The sequence below is a fragment of the Monodelphis domestica genome, chromosome 6 (assembly GCF_027887165.1).
Source record: "Monodelphis domestica isolate mMonDom1 chromosome 6, mMonDom1.pri, whole genome shotgun sequence".
NCBI classification, from domain to species: Eukaryota; Metazoa; Chordata; class Mammalia; order Didelphimorphia; family Didelphidae; genus Monodelphis; species Monodelphis domestica.
In genome coordinates, this window is record NC_077232.1 from 242,278,465 (window position 1) to 242,294,875 (window position 16,411).

The following is a 16,411-nucleotide window of genomic DNA, read 5'->3' on the forward strand; positions in this document are numbered from 1 at the left end:
TTGGTTCTACTGTTCTCACATAAAACCAGAAAAGTCCAACTTCACTGTAACAGACATAGAAGAAGAAGAGAATTACACAAAAGATAGTGCTGAGAAATGAAAACAAAAACTGATTAACAAAAATAAATACAGTGTGAAGAAACAATAGTGGCACATAATGTTTGAGACAAGATCCCCAGCAGTCAAGCATGCCACAGGGAGAATAACACCACTTTCCAGTCCAGAGGAAAAGCATCCCAGAAAAAAAGCATCAAGAAATGCTGATGCTGAAACTGTGTTTAATGGAAATATATATAGATAAATACTTTGCAAATATTTATAGACATGTAAAATAGGAAATGTGTTTGTATTTGTTTAACTTAGCAAGAGTAAGTAGTATTAGCACTAAGATTCAAATTTCTTCATAATGGTTTTGTTCAAACATTTATTGTACTGAATTTATTGTAAAACCCTAAAACTACTCTTACACAGACTTTCCTGCATAGAATTCCTTAGAGTAGATAAAGTTAGCATAGAATAGTGATAGAGTAATTTAGGGAAATTTATTATTTTGGGGGATGTATTTAGTAATTAGATTTAGTATATTGGTAAGTATAATAAAAAATAAGTGACCTTGGGAAGGTCACAACAAAAAAAGGGATGGTTGTAGAAAGGAAAACTGAATCAAGTTCTGCTTTCTGCCACTCAGGTGGAACAAGCAGCAGTTGGAATGTTAGGGAGAAGATATTGACAAGAATAACAGTTGGTGGGGGAAGGGGAACTTGGAGAGTGGACTCTCAGAAGGCTCTCTCTTCCTGGTCCTTGGACTGGAAGGAGTGCTGTCTCTCTGTCTCTGGATAGAAATACCTCTATTCCTGATTTTCCCAACTGTGTACTCCACCTGGATTCCTGTGATTTTGTCATTGAACAAAAGGATTAAAGAGGATAAGTTTGAATTGAAAGGCCAATCTTTAGGGCTCTCAGCTTGAAGAGACAGGCCCAAACAGCTCTTAAGGTCAGAACCTTTTCTTCATTTTGCTGCCTACTGCTAAAGACTTTGAACTTAAGAAAACTAGCACAGATTAGTATAGACAGGACAAAAGAAACCCTCCACCAGCTTGTGAGGCCTGGCTTCAGCTCAAAAGCTGAGCGAGAGACTTAAACCCAATGTAGGGATATCCCAATTACCTCTTCAATGATACCTCCCCAATCAAAACTTGTTATTAAATTCATCTTTATTTATATAGCCCACAGTCAGATAAGAGGACTGTCATTTCAGAGGGACATAGAAGGAGATGAAACTAAGGACAGCCATTCAACCATAAATGGTCCTTATCAGACTCCTGCCAGGTGACCTTGGTCTAGGGGGAGGCTTGTCCCTCAAGGGGTTCCATGCTTACCTGCCATGGGGTATCAACATCAATCCAAAGAGAAGATATCCCCTCAGACTATCACAGGTGGCTCATTTCATGGGAACCCCATTTTTCAAAGATAGCCTCTCAGCAGGGTTATCTCTCTCCTTTTACCTCACTGGCAGTCATATTCCCTCTCTCTCTTCAACTCCTCTGCTCCCTATTACAAAACCAAACCTTCCTCATCTCCTATACCTCTACAATTTCCTTTAACTAACACACCATTGCAAGTTAATATAAGAACTAGAATAAACAATTATACTGGTTCTAATTCCCATGACACTCTGCAATGTTAAGTTAATAATATATTTCCCAACTTCCAAATCCTATTCATGTTGAAAAGAATTGGTTAGCAGGCTAGATACTAGCAGGATCAGTTTTAGAATGAAAGAGCTCTTAAGAGTCATTTGTTCAAACCCCTTCATTTTTCAAATGAGAAAATTGATGAGCAGGGAGGTTTTCACTTGTGAAAGTTCCTGTGACAGAGGGTGGGTGGAGTTGTAATCAAAATAATTACTCTATACAGAGACTTTCAAGAAATATTACTGTTAATTTCTTAGGGCCATTAATTATCCAAGTGTCTTCTAATAGTTATTTTGCTACACTGACAATGAATCACTTGGTTCTCCTTCCTGAATGAAAGATATCAAAGCTTAAAAGAGAAAAATGCTACCCAGACTCAAAATGCTTTTAGGGAAACAAAAATACTCAATTTAGTAAAATCAATTCTAAAAATCAAAAAGTTAGAATACTACTATATCAATTTATTGGAACCAAGAATTTATATATATATGTATATATATATATATATATATATATATATATACATATATATATATATGTGTGTGTATGTGTGTTTGTGTGTGTGTGTATGTGTGTGTATTATGAAGGTCTCAAATATTTAAAAGTCTGATCAACAATCATTCTCTAAATGCCTTAAATATGTAAGAACAAAACATAACCGTAGTGGATCTGACAGCTTGATAAGAGCATTCCCACTGTGGCACTATCTTTTAGAAAACATATAAATCAAGTGATTATAGCTACCCTTTCTTTTTGTAAATTGACTTGTAACTTACTGGCACAAAATCAATAAGTTCCAAATGAAAAATAATAAAGCAATAACCATACTAAGACTCAAACTGCAAACATGTTAAGAGATCAATATGGTAAAAAGACTGTATTCTGACTGCTTTAAAAAGAAGCAATAAGAAAGGCTCAGTGACATAAAAGGGTCATTGTACCAAGTAAAAGTCCTCTTGAGAATCCAAAATCTAATATTGGACATTCATGTTTTCTTCAATTTTTAATTTATTTCTGAGTCTTGGGAAATATAAATGTTTTATTTTCAGTGTCCAAAATAGACCTTTGGGAGCTGAAAATATATCTCTGTAGGCTGTTGAAAGACATTTATCTCTCATCCAGTAACTTCAGGGAGAGAGAAAATACTGGGCATTTCTATAATTCATGGTTATATGCAGAAAACTTATATTTATGGGTGGACCCAAAGATAAAATACTTACCTACATTAAAACATAAGTAGTTAATTTCAAGAGATGTACCATAAGTGTTCCAAATCAAGAATTTCAAATGCCTCAGTGTAGAACAATATTTTCATGACTAAGACAAATAACAGAATTTGTATGTAGAACACAAACATACACACACACACACACACACACAGAGACAAGCCCACACATATAAAACAAACAGCAATAATAAAACAACTGATAAAAATTTTGGGAAATTTGCTGGTAGAACGTTATGAACTATATTCTTAGAAAGGTTATCTGACTCTACCCCTCACCTACCACAACCTCTTTAAATCCTCAAATACCCTAATGGAAGAAGTGATACTTCATAAGTTGGGGACTCAGGCATGAATAGAGATTGGAAAACAACTTCATCGAATTTGCTACTTTCGAGGTGGTACATAGATCACTACAATTACAAGTGTTAGTCCCATTATCAACTTAAAAAATTATTTTCAGGTTCCTTGAAATTTGGTATCTGTCATTTCTTATATTGCAATAATATTTTATTACAATATAATTCTATAATTTAAAAGAAATATTTGATTCAGAAGAACAAAATGTCAGATCATGAGTTTATACCTGGAAGTGACTTGGAGAAGTTACATTAGTCCACTTATTTCACAAATCAATTAACAAAAAACTAAGGATTTGGACATATCTATAAGCCATTGAGTTAAGCACTAAAAAAAAATCTCCATCAACAAGCTTCCTTTCAAATGGGGAAATAAGGGAGCCAGTATGTATATATGTGAGTATATGCTTGTGTATGTATTTATATTACATGCATATGTACAAATGTACATATACATGTGGCTACCATGTAAAACAGGAATATAAGGTAATTTTTGAAAAGAGGACATTAGCAGAAACATGGTTGATGAAATGCTTTAGAAGCTAAGTATTATAGGGAAATAAATGCTTGAGGAGATGAAACTAATGTAAAAAATAGACTCGAATACAGGACTACAATCCCCACGAGCCTTTGCTCCACTTCCCCAGAATGCCTTGTAATCTCACCTGGGCCGAGATCGAGAAGATATTTAAGCAAAGGCTTTTGAAGGCTTGGGGCTTTTGGACTTCCGTTTTGGAGCAGAGGCGTCTCTTCCATGATGTGAGGTTATTTTGTCTAGGCCTCTGGCCTAGACACATGTTTCTTACTTGTATATTCTTAATCTTTAACCTTTAATAAACCTCTAAAAAATATAATACTCCTTGCAGAGAGAAACTAATTTCTACCTGCCTCAATCTCCCCATCTCCCCTAAATTTTAATCTTTACAGTTGGCGACCTAATGGAAAAAAGAACTTTCAGTCTTCTGATTTCTTTTCTGATCTTAAATTCAGTTTTAATATCTAGTACCTAGAAAAAAAAAATTTTTTTTTTGAGCCATATCTCTCTGGCCAAGGTTTTCTACCCTCGCAAAGCTGCTACAGGCTCCGGACCTGCCCCGCCGCTTCCTGCCTGCAACCTGCAGCCCTGATCATCCTCACCTGGTACCTGGTCCCGGCCTTGCCCACGCCCGCAGCCACTCCTGCTCCTGGCCTCTCACCAGCTGCTGCCTGCCTATTTCTGCGCCCCAGACCCATGAGCATGACCCCAGCCGGCTCATCACCCAGATCCTTGGAGCAGATCGCTCAGGACTCATTGCGACCAGCTGGTAACAGTATTGGCCACTTGGGCGGAGGGGAGAGACCAGAGGGAAAGGAGATTTTCCCTTAGGCTAAGCCTCCACGTGGCTGGGGGTATTGGCCACAGGGTGATCAGAGGGGAAAGAGAGAAAAGACTAGAGAGAAGAAACAGACTTTTCAAACAGAAACTTAATAGCAATGGGCTGTTTAAAAGGATTTTTGACTCTTCTGGCAATTTCATTGATTTTGCCTGCCTATCTGGGAGCAGACTCAGCCCAAAGATTCAACTTTAACTTTGGGGAGGAAAATGGGTGGCCCAGCGAACTGGAAGCCAGGCCCAGAGACGGGAGGTCTCTAGCTAAAATCTGGCCTCCGATGCTTCCCAGCTATGGGGCCCTGGACGGATCCCTTGAACCCCATAGCCTAGCCTTTACTACTCTGCCTTCGGACAATAGACATTTAAATGGATAATTAAAAACCAACAAACAAACAAAAAAACCCCAAGGAACTATATTCTAAGGCATTTCAGACTCCAATGGTTTATAAAAAAATCTCTGTATTCTATTGCATTTTTTGTTTAAGGTTTAACTTTGTGATTTTAAGTTCATATATTACTGGATTCAATATTATTCTGCTTGAACTGAAGGTTGATTGAATTTATTTTGAATGTACTGAGTTTTAAAATTCTGTTGTTTTCCCCCTATAACTGTGTTGAACAAATAGTGTTGTGAATAAGCCCATATGTGAAAAAACAGCTTTTTTTTATTTTGCTGAGGATAGATGGACTTCAGAACTGGTTATAATTGTATTAACAACCTTTGGAAAATTTAATGTGCTAAATACCTCAAATGATTTGATTTTAAGGGTTTTTTAAATATGATTTTTGGAATTTTTTTTTAACAATCTGGTTATTTTTGCCTGACTCTACCACAAGGTAAGGCCCATTCTAGTAGCTGAAGTGAAATGCATTTTATAAACCCCAACCTTCCCACATGTGAATGGAAGTTGGGCAGTTAATTTCAGGGCATTTATACCCTTAAAAAGCCTCCAAAAGGAGCACCCCTTTATTTATACTCTTCAGCTCACTACTTTACTTGCACCAGAATGATATATAGATTTCTTGATTATGTTCTTAACCCTAGATGAGTTTTACTTTGTTTAAAAAATATGTTTAAATACCAAGGTTGAAGGATTGCTCTGTTTGTAAAAATTGTGACAAATGTCCATCAATTCATAGGTTTTAAAAATGTCATACAGCAACTTATGTGAAATATGAAAGTGTGTTTGTTTGCTATTGTAATTAATTGGGCTATTGAGAATTTTGGGGATTTTGATATCTGCATATTTGTACTACTGTATTTTTAAAGATGAAAAAATTGTTAACCTTGTTCAATTCATTTGCCTTCTACTCACAATGATCATGGCCAGATACAAAGAGGAAATGGATCTCATTTTTTGGTGAGAAAGCCTTGTATTTTATATTTTCTTAGCTGACACAGAGTGTCAATGATTATAAGCTATATTTTTGAATTTTTTAAAGCGCTTTTATTAATATATATTTCTTGCATGTGCAATATACTTTTTAGTTTTTTTTTATTATTTTTTCTCTCCTTTTTATATTTGAAGCACATGTCACCAGTATTAAGATTTTCTTTAACCTTTTGATTTTCAGTGCTACAAGTTTAAGATACATTTTCTAATGCATGCCCTAAAAAGCTTGTGACTATGAAAATGATTCCACTAATTATTTAAATAAATTATGGGACTTTGCTTAATGATTCTGTCTGATTCCAGGACAAGAGATACACACAAGAGCCATTTCATAGGGCCAAAGAAAGGCCAATCTAGGATGGATTGATGCACTTCTAAGCCAATACAAAGGTCTTGAACCTAGTGTGAAGACTCGAGGTTACTATGTTTAACATGTGTTAAGACATAGGCTTTCCTTGTATCTACACTCACTCTGAAGATACTCAAAGATGAGTATCCCCAAAACCTTGGTTCCTACTTGGCTTCTATAATCTGGTCCCTTTCTTTTCTGCCTCTCATAGTGTGGTATCTTTCTGTAGTCCTGGCAATGACTGGGTAAATGCATCATTACTTAGATCATTTTGATTGGGCCCTGATTGAAGGACCTGTTATAGATTTATTTTTCTTCTACTTGGAATTTTTACACATAAGACTTTGATAGTCTATATTTTCATCCAGAAATTTTTCTTTTCTTTTGGATTTTCTGATGTCTTTTTAATATCTCTTGCCAATTGATTCATATACCTCATACCTCAGCCATGCATCCCTAAGTGATCCCTTTTTTTTTATATCACCCTCTTAACGGGGGGAATGTAAAAAATATCATTATTTAAATTGCAAAGTTTAAATTCCTTTTGAGAAGAATTTTAGGTAAAGAAGATGCTACTTCCCTGAATTCAGAAACTGAACTGTTGGAGAAGCCATCATGAAGAAGCCTCCAGACCACAAACTGCACAAAATGAACTTTGGGTGTGGTTAATGAACATTTATTTGCATGCATACTTTCATGCCAAAGGGGACTGCCCCCTAACTGGCTTTCTGTCAATGCGTCCAGTAATTATTGGTTTTATTCTTTTCTTTCTCTTATCCTCAATTATTGTAATCTTTAAATTGATTATGTTTTCATGATCCTTTGAAAAAAAATTAATTTTTTGCAAACGATCAAAGGGAGGATTGTAAAAAATAGACTCGAATACAGGACTACAATCCCCACGAGCCTTTGCTCCACTTCCCCAGAATGCCTTGTAATCTCACCTGGGCCGAGATCGAGAAGATATTTAAGCAAAGGCTTTTGAAGGCTTGGGGCTTTTGGACTTCCGTTTTGGAGCAGAGGCGTCTCTTCCATGATGTGAGGTTATTTTGTCTAGGCCTCTGGCCTAGACACATGTTTCTTACTTGTATATTCTTAATCTTTAACCTTTAATAAACCTCTAAAAAATATAATACTCCTTGCAGAGAGAAACTAATTTCTACCTGCCTCAGTCTCCCCATATTCCATAAATTTTAATCATTACACTAAGGAAGAATGACACTGTAGGACTGAGGGACTGTCAGTTAAAGGCATAGAAGGCAGATGTGAAAAGTTTTGTGTATAGAATTAACATGTATGGTTTGATGGCAGATTTCATAGACATATGGGAAGTATTTAAATGTTAAACATTGGAGTTTTGTTTTAAGTGTATTTATTTAATTAATTAATTTAGAATATCTTTCTATGGTTACATGAATCATGTTCTTTCCATCTTCCTCCTTCAACCCCCCTCCTGTTGCCAACAAGCAACTCCATTGGGTTTTACATTTAACATTGATCAAGACCTATTTACATATTATTAATATTTGCACTAGGGTGATCATTTAGAGTCTACATCCCCATTGACCCATAGGATCAAGCAGTTGTTTTTCATATGTGTTTCAACTCCCACAGTTCTTCCTCTGGATATGGATAGCATTCTTTCTCATAAGTCCCTCAGAATTGTCCTGGACCATTGCATTATTGCTAGTAGAAAAATCTATTACATTTGTTTGTTACAGAATATATTTGTCTCTGTGTATAATATTCTCATGGTTCTGCACCTTTCACTCTGCATCAATTCCTGAAGGTTGTTACAATTCACATGGAATTCCTCCAGTTCATTATTCATTTTATCACAAAATCATCCCATCACCAACAGATACCATAATTTGTTCAGCCATTCCCCAAATGGAGGGCAACCCTTCATTTTCTGTTTTTTTTTGCCCCCACAGAGAACACAGATATGAATATTCTTGTACAGGTCATTTCCCTTATTATCTCTTTGAGGTAAAAACCCAGTAATGCTAAGGCTAGATCAAAGAGTAGACAGTCTTTTAAAGTCCTTTGGACATAATTCCAAATTGCCCTCCAGAATGGTTGGATCAATTCACAACTCTACCAGGAATGCATTAATGTCCCTAATATGAGACATTCCCTCCAATATTTATTACTTTCCTTTGTTGTCACCTAATTTACTTATAGTTTCCTTCTTCATATTCAAGTCATTCACCCATGCTGAATTTATCTAGGTGTTGATCTAAAACTAATCTCAAACATAGAGTAGGTTTTGTCAAATAGTGGGGTTTTGTCCCAAAAGTTGGGATCTTTCAATTTATCATATGATGTCTCGTTGCCCTTTATTCCAAGTCTGATTCTCCCTTCTGTCTCTTAACTAGTACCATATTGTTGTGATAATCACTGCTTTATAGTACAATTTAAGATTTAGTACTTCTAGGGCCCCTCTCCTTCATATTTTTCCCAGTATTTCCCTTGATATTCTTGATCTTTTGTTCTTCCAAATGAACTTTGTTATAGTTTATATATTTTTTAATTCAGTAAAAATGTTTCTAGGTAGTTTGATAGGAATGACACTGAATAGGTAAAACAATTTGGGTATGATTTTCACTCTTATTATATTAGATCATCCTAATCATGAGAAATTAAGATTTTTCCAGTTGTTTAGATCTAGTTTTATTTGTTATGGAAAGTATTTTGTAGTTGTGTTCATATAGTTTCTGTGTTTTTGCTTGGCAGATAGATTCCTAAGTATTTTAAATTGTCTATGGTGATTTTAAATGGAATTTCTCTTTCTAACTCTTGCTGTTAGGATGTTTTGGAAATCTATAGAGATGCTGATGATTTATGTGGGTTTATTTTGTACCCTGCAACTTTGCTATAGTTGTTGATTATTTACACCAACTTTTTGATGGATTCTCTAGAATTCTTTAAGCAGACCATCATATCATCTGCAAAGAGTGATATCTTGGTCTCCTCATTGCCTATTTTAATAACTTCAATTTATTTTTCTTCTCTAATTGCTACTGCTAGAGTTTCTAGTACAATGTTAAATAATATAGATGCTAATGGGCATTCTTGTTTCACTCCTGATTTTATTGGGGAGGCTTTTAATTCATCCCCATTTCAGATGATGCTTGCTGATGGTTTTAAATATTATACAGTTTAAATATGTACAGTCAATATGCCTTTTCTAGTGTTTTTCAATACAAATGAGTGCTGTATTTTGTCAAAGACTTTTTCTCCATCTATTGAGATAATCATGTGTTTTTTTTTTGTTTTCTTGTTGATATGTGGATAATTTTCCTAATATTAAACCATCCTTGCCTTCTTGGCATCAATTCCACCTGATCATAGTAAATAATCCTTGTAATAACTTGCTGAAGTCTTTTTGCTAGTATTCTTAAATAAATTTTTGCATCTATATTCATTAAGGAGATTGGTCTGTAGTTTTCTTTCTCTCTTTTTGATCTGCCTGGCTTTGGAATCAGTACCATATTTGTGTTGTAAAAGGAATTTGGTAAACCTCTTCTTTGCTCATTTTGTGAAATAGTTTTCATTGTGTTTGGGATTAGGATAAGGGAAAAGAGTCTCAAAATGATGGGCCTTTCTTGGAGGTTTAGACCTCTGAGAAAGGTAGGGTCACTAAGTCAGCCTTTCACTCACCAACAGTGACTATGTAAAATGGAAAAGCAGTCTGAGGTCTCCTACATGAGTTCCTCCAGGGGTCCAGTTCCTCCAGTCCAACACCTGAGTCAGAGAATCCTCCATACAACTCACATCTCAAATTGAATATATCCTTCTGGCCTCTGGTCCTATTTTTAAAGATCTTTTTTCTCTTGTGTCACCTCTCCTAAATTTCACATCTACCAATCATAGCAGATGCTTTTCTCCAGGACTTCCCACTCTTTAGTTCACAACTTTCTTTGGTTATATTATACCTTTTGGGTTACTTAACCAGCCTTTTTACTATTTTGAATTTGTAAATTGTCACCTAAAGGAGGGATGGACTACATTAAAACTGGTTATAATTGTATAACAACCTTTGAAAAAGTTAATGAGCTAAATATCTCAAATTGAATTTAAGGGGTCTTTTAGACATGAATTTTAGATTTTTTTCCAACAATCTCTGGTCATTTTGCCTGCCCCTAAAAGGAGGTAAGGTCCATTTTAGTAGCTGAAGGGAAATACAAATATAATCCACACCTCCCGCATTTATGAAAATGTGAACGGATGGGACATCACAGTCTCATACCAAAGGAACTGGGAAGTTAATACCAGGGCATTTTACCCCTCTGGATGACTCCCCAAAGAGGAGCATCTCTCATTTATAACTCTTTATCTCACTTTACTCAACATCAACAGTACAGAGGTTTGAGTTTTTCCTAGACTCCTCTGCCATATTTTTAATTATATCTAGATTCCTTGATGATGTTCTAGACCCAAATAAGTATTACTTTGTTTAAAAATATGTTTTCCAAGGTTGAAACATTGCTACACCTGAAAAACTTGTGACAAGTATCCAGTAAAAAATGATAGTGGTTTTTGTTTGCTATTGTAATTAATTGGGCTATTTAGAATTTTGGGGATATTGATACCTACATATTTGTACTACTGTTCTTTATTAAAAAACAAAGCTGTTACCTTGTGAAATTCATTTGCTTGTACTCACAGTGGATCATGGACAGGCATGAAGAGGAAATGGATCTCATTTTTGGTGAGAAACCTTGTATTCTATATTTCCTTAGCTGACACAGTGTGTCAATGATTATAAGCTATATCTTTGAATTTTAAACCTCTTTAATTATTATATTTTTCTTGCATGTGCAATATACTATTTCAGTTTTTTATTTTTTCTCTCCTTTTTTATATTTGAAGCACATGTCACCAGTATTAAGATTTTTTAAGCTTTTTTTGATTTGCAGTAATATAAGTTTAAAATACATTTGCTATAATGTCAATGCATGCCCCAAAAGCTTGAGACTGTAAAAATGATGCCAATAATTGTTTTAAAAATTATGGGACTTTGCTTAATGATTCTGTCTGACTTCAGGACAAGATAATACAAAAAGAGCCATTGCACAGGGCCAAAGAAGCGCAAAGTTAACCTGCACAGTGCCAATAGAGCACAAGGTCAAAGACCAACCAATCCCAATGTGGTTGATGAAAATTCTAAGCCAATACAAAGGACTTGAACCTAGTGTGAAGACTCGAGGTTGTGACACCTAACATATGTTAAGACATAGGCCTTCCTTGTATCCACACTCTTGTGAAAATATTTATAGAGGAGTATCCCTAATTTGGCTCCTACTTGGCTCCTATAATCTAGTCCCTTTTCTGTCTTTCATAATGTGGCAACTTTCTGTAGTTCTGGCTACTGACTGGGTAAATGCTTAATTGATTATAGCATTTTAATTGGGCTCTGATTCAAGGACCTGATATAGATTATTTTTCCTTTACTTAGAAATTTTACACATAAGACTTTGATAGTCTATATTTAATCCAGAAATTATCTTTTTTATTTGGATTTTTCTGATGTTTTTTTATTTCTCTTGCCAATTGATTCATATAGCTCATAACGCAGCCATGCATCCCTAAGTGATCCCTGTGTTTTTCAATCACCCTCTTTGGGGGGGAGGGGTTTGTAAAAATGTAAAATTTATAAATTATTATTTTAAATTGCAAAGTTTAAATTCCTTCAGAGAGAAATTTTAGGTTAAGAAATATGCTATCTCTCCAAATCCAGAAACTGAACTGTTTGGAGAAGACACCATGAAGATGCCTCCACAGACCACAAGCGGAAGGAGAAAGATCAAGGATGAACTTTGGGTGTGGTGTTTGAATGCATTTGTTTTGTATGTATGCTCTTATTCCAAAGGGGACTGATCCCTAAATGGCTTTTTGTCAATGTGCCTAGTAATCATTGTTTTTGTTTTTTTTCCTCTTATCCTCAAATTATTGTAATCTTTAAGTTGACTATGTTTCCATGATCCTTTTGGGGAAACTGGTTTCCCAGTATGATCACAAGGGTGTGTGTAAAAATGGAGATTTGAACCCCAGACTTCAATCCCCAGAAGTCCTTGGTACTTCCCAGAATTCCCTAAAATCTCACCTGAGTCTCCACCTGGCCAAGATCACAATTGAATATTTATAATGGGATCTCTGCCTCCCAAGAGCTCTCTTCCTGTACTCGGAGATTGTAAGAAGTAGTGAGTATGCTAAGTGCAGGGATTCTGAATTGGCTAATCAGCCACGGGCACGTGGTTTTTTACTTTGTATTCTTAATTCTAATAATCCTTAATAAACCTCATAAAATATAATACTTTTATTATTAGAAACTAAATTCATTTTTTACACTACATTAATCTAGAAATGGAACTCAATGTGTCCCGAGGCCAAAACATTAAGAATCAGGGTCCTAAGATGGAGAGTGGTGGCTGCGACCTGGCTATCCTTCTGTCTGCTCCTCTCTTCCAGCTGCCACCCTACTGGCTGTGATAAGCACCCTAAGCTTGGCCCAGCTGTGGCAGCAGGGCACTCCCTCCAGACTGGATCTCTCACCCCAAAATTCTAGTGACCTAGATTCCAGTGACTGAAATGAGACTGAGAACAGTAGGTGGGAGAGGGGTCCTGGGACTGTCCTTCTTCCTCTTCCTCTTCCTGAAAATTCATGCTACTTTACATACATTTTAAATTGAATCAAGGAGGAGGATCCCCTAGCTCTGTCCTGTTGTTAGATTTGTTTTCCTGTCCTCTCCAAGCACTTTTTTTCTTATTGCTATGGAAGAGTTTTCAAAGAGGACTTGGCTTTTGCTGCTTTTAAGCAGCCATCTGGACTCCCAAATCCATATAGTCAATTCTTATTAAATGATTCTTGATTGATTGAGGGACATAAGTAGAATTAATTATACTAGGGTTTTAAATATTCAAATGAATTTTTCAGGTATAAATGTGAAAAATAATTTTGCTATTTTAAGCACAGCTATCCAACCCTCTCCACCAACACAAACACAAAAACAAAATCATTTTTTTCTCTTCCCTTTCAATGAACTTTTCTACTGGTTGCTCAAAGATAATTTTCTGTGACATTGGGAAAGTCAGATATCATTATTACCATCCTGTTCCATCTAAAAAAAGAATAAATATGGATATCAAATCTCTTATTCTCCATGTAAGAATATGTCAGAAATGGAAATGATTGTTTTTATAGCTCTATGAACTCCATGCAAGAAAGGTTATATAAAAATGCAAAATATTCCTTATCCTTTTTCTTTTCTAATCTACAAAGTCAATAAATCTCCCAGATATTCAAGTCCAAGTTCAATATAAGAGAAATAAAACTATAGTAAAGTTCTCTACTACTAAGACTTTAAGTCTTTATCAAATCTTTTATTATCCTTTTTTGAAATTTCAATCCTGAGGCTTTAAGAAAAATCTTCCTAGATCACAGGAAGACTTAACAACTTTTTCTCCTCCAAAATTCAGAATCTCAAACTTTGCTACATCATGTTGAAAAATATGATAACATCAAAAAGTATGAAGAAAGAAATGAGGTGAATATCAATGAAATATAACTTTTTTAGAATTATTTTATTGGAAGTAAGAGAAATGAAGCATTATTACTCCCATAAAATAAATACTGATAGATTCATCAGGACTGGCAATATAGTATGGTGCAATCAAAGGAGAATTAAACATTGAGTGGTGAATTAGATCTAGCTTAGGAAAGTCATAGCCTCTTCTGAACCAAGGTACTTGTGTACACATATATGTGTATATGTACATATATATATATATCCACATATATTTAATACAAATACACATATAGTATAAGCATGCCTATATTTAGACATATACATATGTGCTTATATAAACAAAGTTTTATATCATATATGTAAATGTGCATATATCTATACACGTGTATAGATATACATATCTATACATACCTGGGATGTATGGGGTGCTCAGGGAGGGGTAGCATCTCTGGTATGGAGGGCTTGTCGTGCCCACTTAGGGCAGCTCTCCAGCCTCTGACCCCCACCTGACACCCAGCTCTCACTTGTGGCTCCCAGTAGCTGCTAGCATGCGGCAGCGGCCACACCCCGGGGAACAGCTTCGACAGGCCGGCTAAACCTTGTGAGGGTAGCCATCGGGTCGTCGTCGACCCCTGGTGAACCAGGGCTTTGCTCACCCAGCATGTGAAGACTGAAAGCATGTGAAAAAAGGCCGACCAAAGAAAAGATCCAAGGATCAGCTAAAGTCCAACTTGAAGTGGGCTGGCATGACGCCAAAGCAACTAGAACTCGCTGCCTCTGACAGAAGCAGCTGGCGAACCCACATTCACCATGCCGCCACCACCCTTGAAGATGAGCGACGTCGACGTCTTGCCCCTGTGCGTGAACACTGACAACAGGCCACAACCGCACCTCCTGTAACAACTGGCGTCCCAGGCCCCATGTGCCACAAACTGTGCGCCTCAGCCTTTGGACTCCAAAGCCACATGAGGGTACATCAATAGATGATAATGAACAAACACAATTGTCATTCTCGGTCACCGAGAGACTACTACTATATGTGAAGACTGCTTCGGCGGAACAGAGGGAAGAAACCAACAAGAAGGTTCAACAATTGAAAGGGCGATGCAGCAAAACACTGTAAAGTGCTCAGGGCATGTTGGAGCACAAAAGACAACATGGCCATCCAATGCAGCTGAGGAAGTCTCCAGGTGTAACGACTTTTCGTGCCAATGAACCCAGGATTCCAATGCCGAGAGAGTGGGACTGTCTCTGTGCACTGACATTTCCACTTAAATCTCCTTCACACACAAGTGTCTTTGTGCACAGTATACATACCTATGCATACATGAATAAGCATATGCATAGATATGTATATATATGTTATATATATATGTACATATTTTTTACTAGATGGTCCCTTTCAGCCTTAAATCTATGATACTATGATTTTGTTGTTTTTATTATGAACTTTATAAGGAAAGAAGAAAATTATAATTTTTTTCTAGCTTGTATCATGTAAACCTCAAAATTCCTTAGACTTATAAATGTTGGAAATTTCACCATTGGGATATTTCATACTTGAAAAATTTCTTACTGATAGTCTATTGGAATGGGAACCCCATTGGCATGGGAGGTTCCTTCTCTTCCCTTCTTAAGATTTCTTTAGGACAGAAACCTTTTGCTGAACAATGGAAAGGACTTTGACCTATGCTTAAGCATAGAACAGGAATTTCTTTGAGTCATGATTGATTTTAGAATTGATACAATAGAGATACTTGGAATCAATCTCCACCCTATTCAGTCCTAACAGGATTGAGTAAGGGCTGCAGCCTAGATCCAAATTTAATTATTCCAATCTCTACCCTACTCAGGTTAACAGGATTTAGAAAGGGCTGTAGCAAAGGAGCAAAGATTTAATCATTTGAAAATATGACCTTCAACAGACATGTGCAAAGCCTCTGGGCGGTCCTGGGTTAAGCTAGAGCCTCCATTGGCACAGGGAAATTGATGGACAGTGATTGGTAGATGTGAGAACTGAGGGGAAGCAACTTGGATGGTTTCTTTAAAGATGAGGGGAGTCTAGAGACTGGGGGGTGGTTGAGGAGTTGATCGGAGTGGTGGCAGTGTACTCTGAGAAGCTTGCTCTAAAGGAAGCTGAAGGTGGGGGCCTCTGAGACTGTTTCTCCATTTTGGTCACGTGAGTAATAGGGACTGATCTCCTTTCTTTGCCCCAGCTATCTAAGGGCTTGGGCCTTTTGGCCCAGCCTAAACAGATGAGGTATTTAAGCCCTATTCCTTTCTCTCCCTTTTTCTCTCTCTCTATCTCTAATTCCTTTCTTCCTCCTATTGTAATTAAACTCCATAAAAGATTGACTGCAAACTTGAGTTTTCATTTAGGAATTACATAGCTGAATTCCTTGGCGACCTTAAATTAATATATATCAGTCTTTTAAAGTGATTCCCTTGTAACAATCAATAGCATTCGTATGGGAAGGGGAACTTGG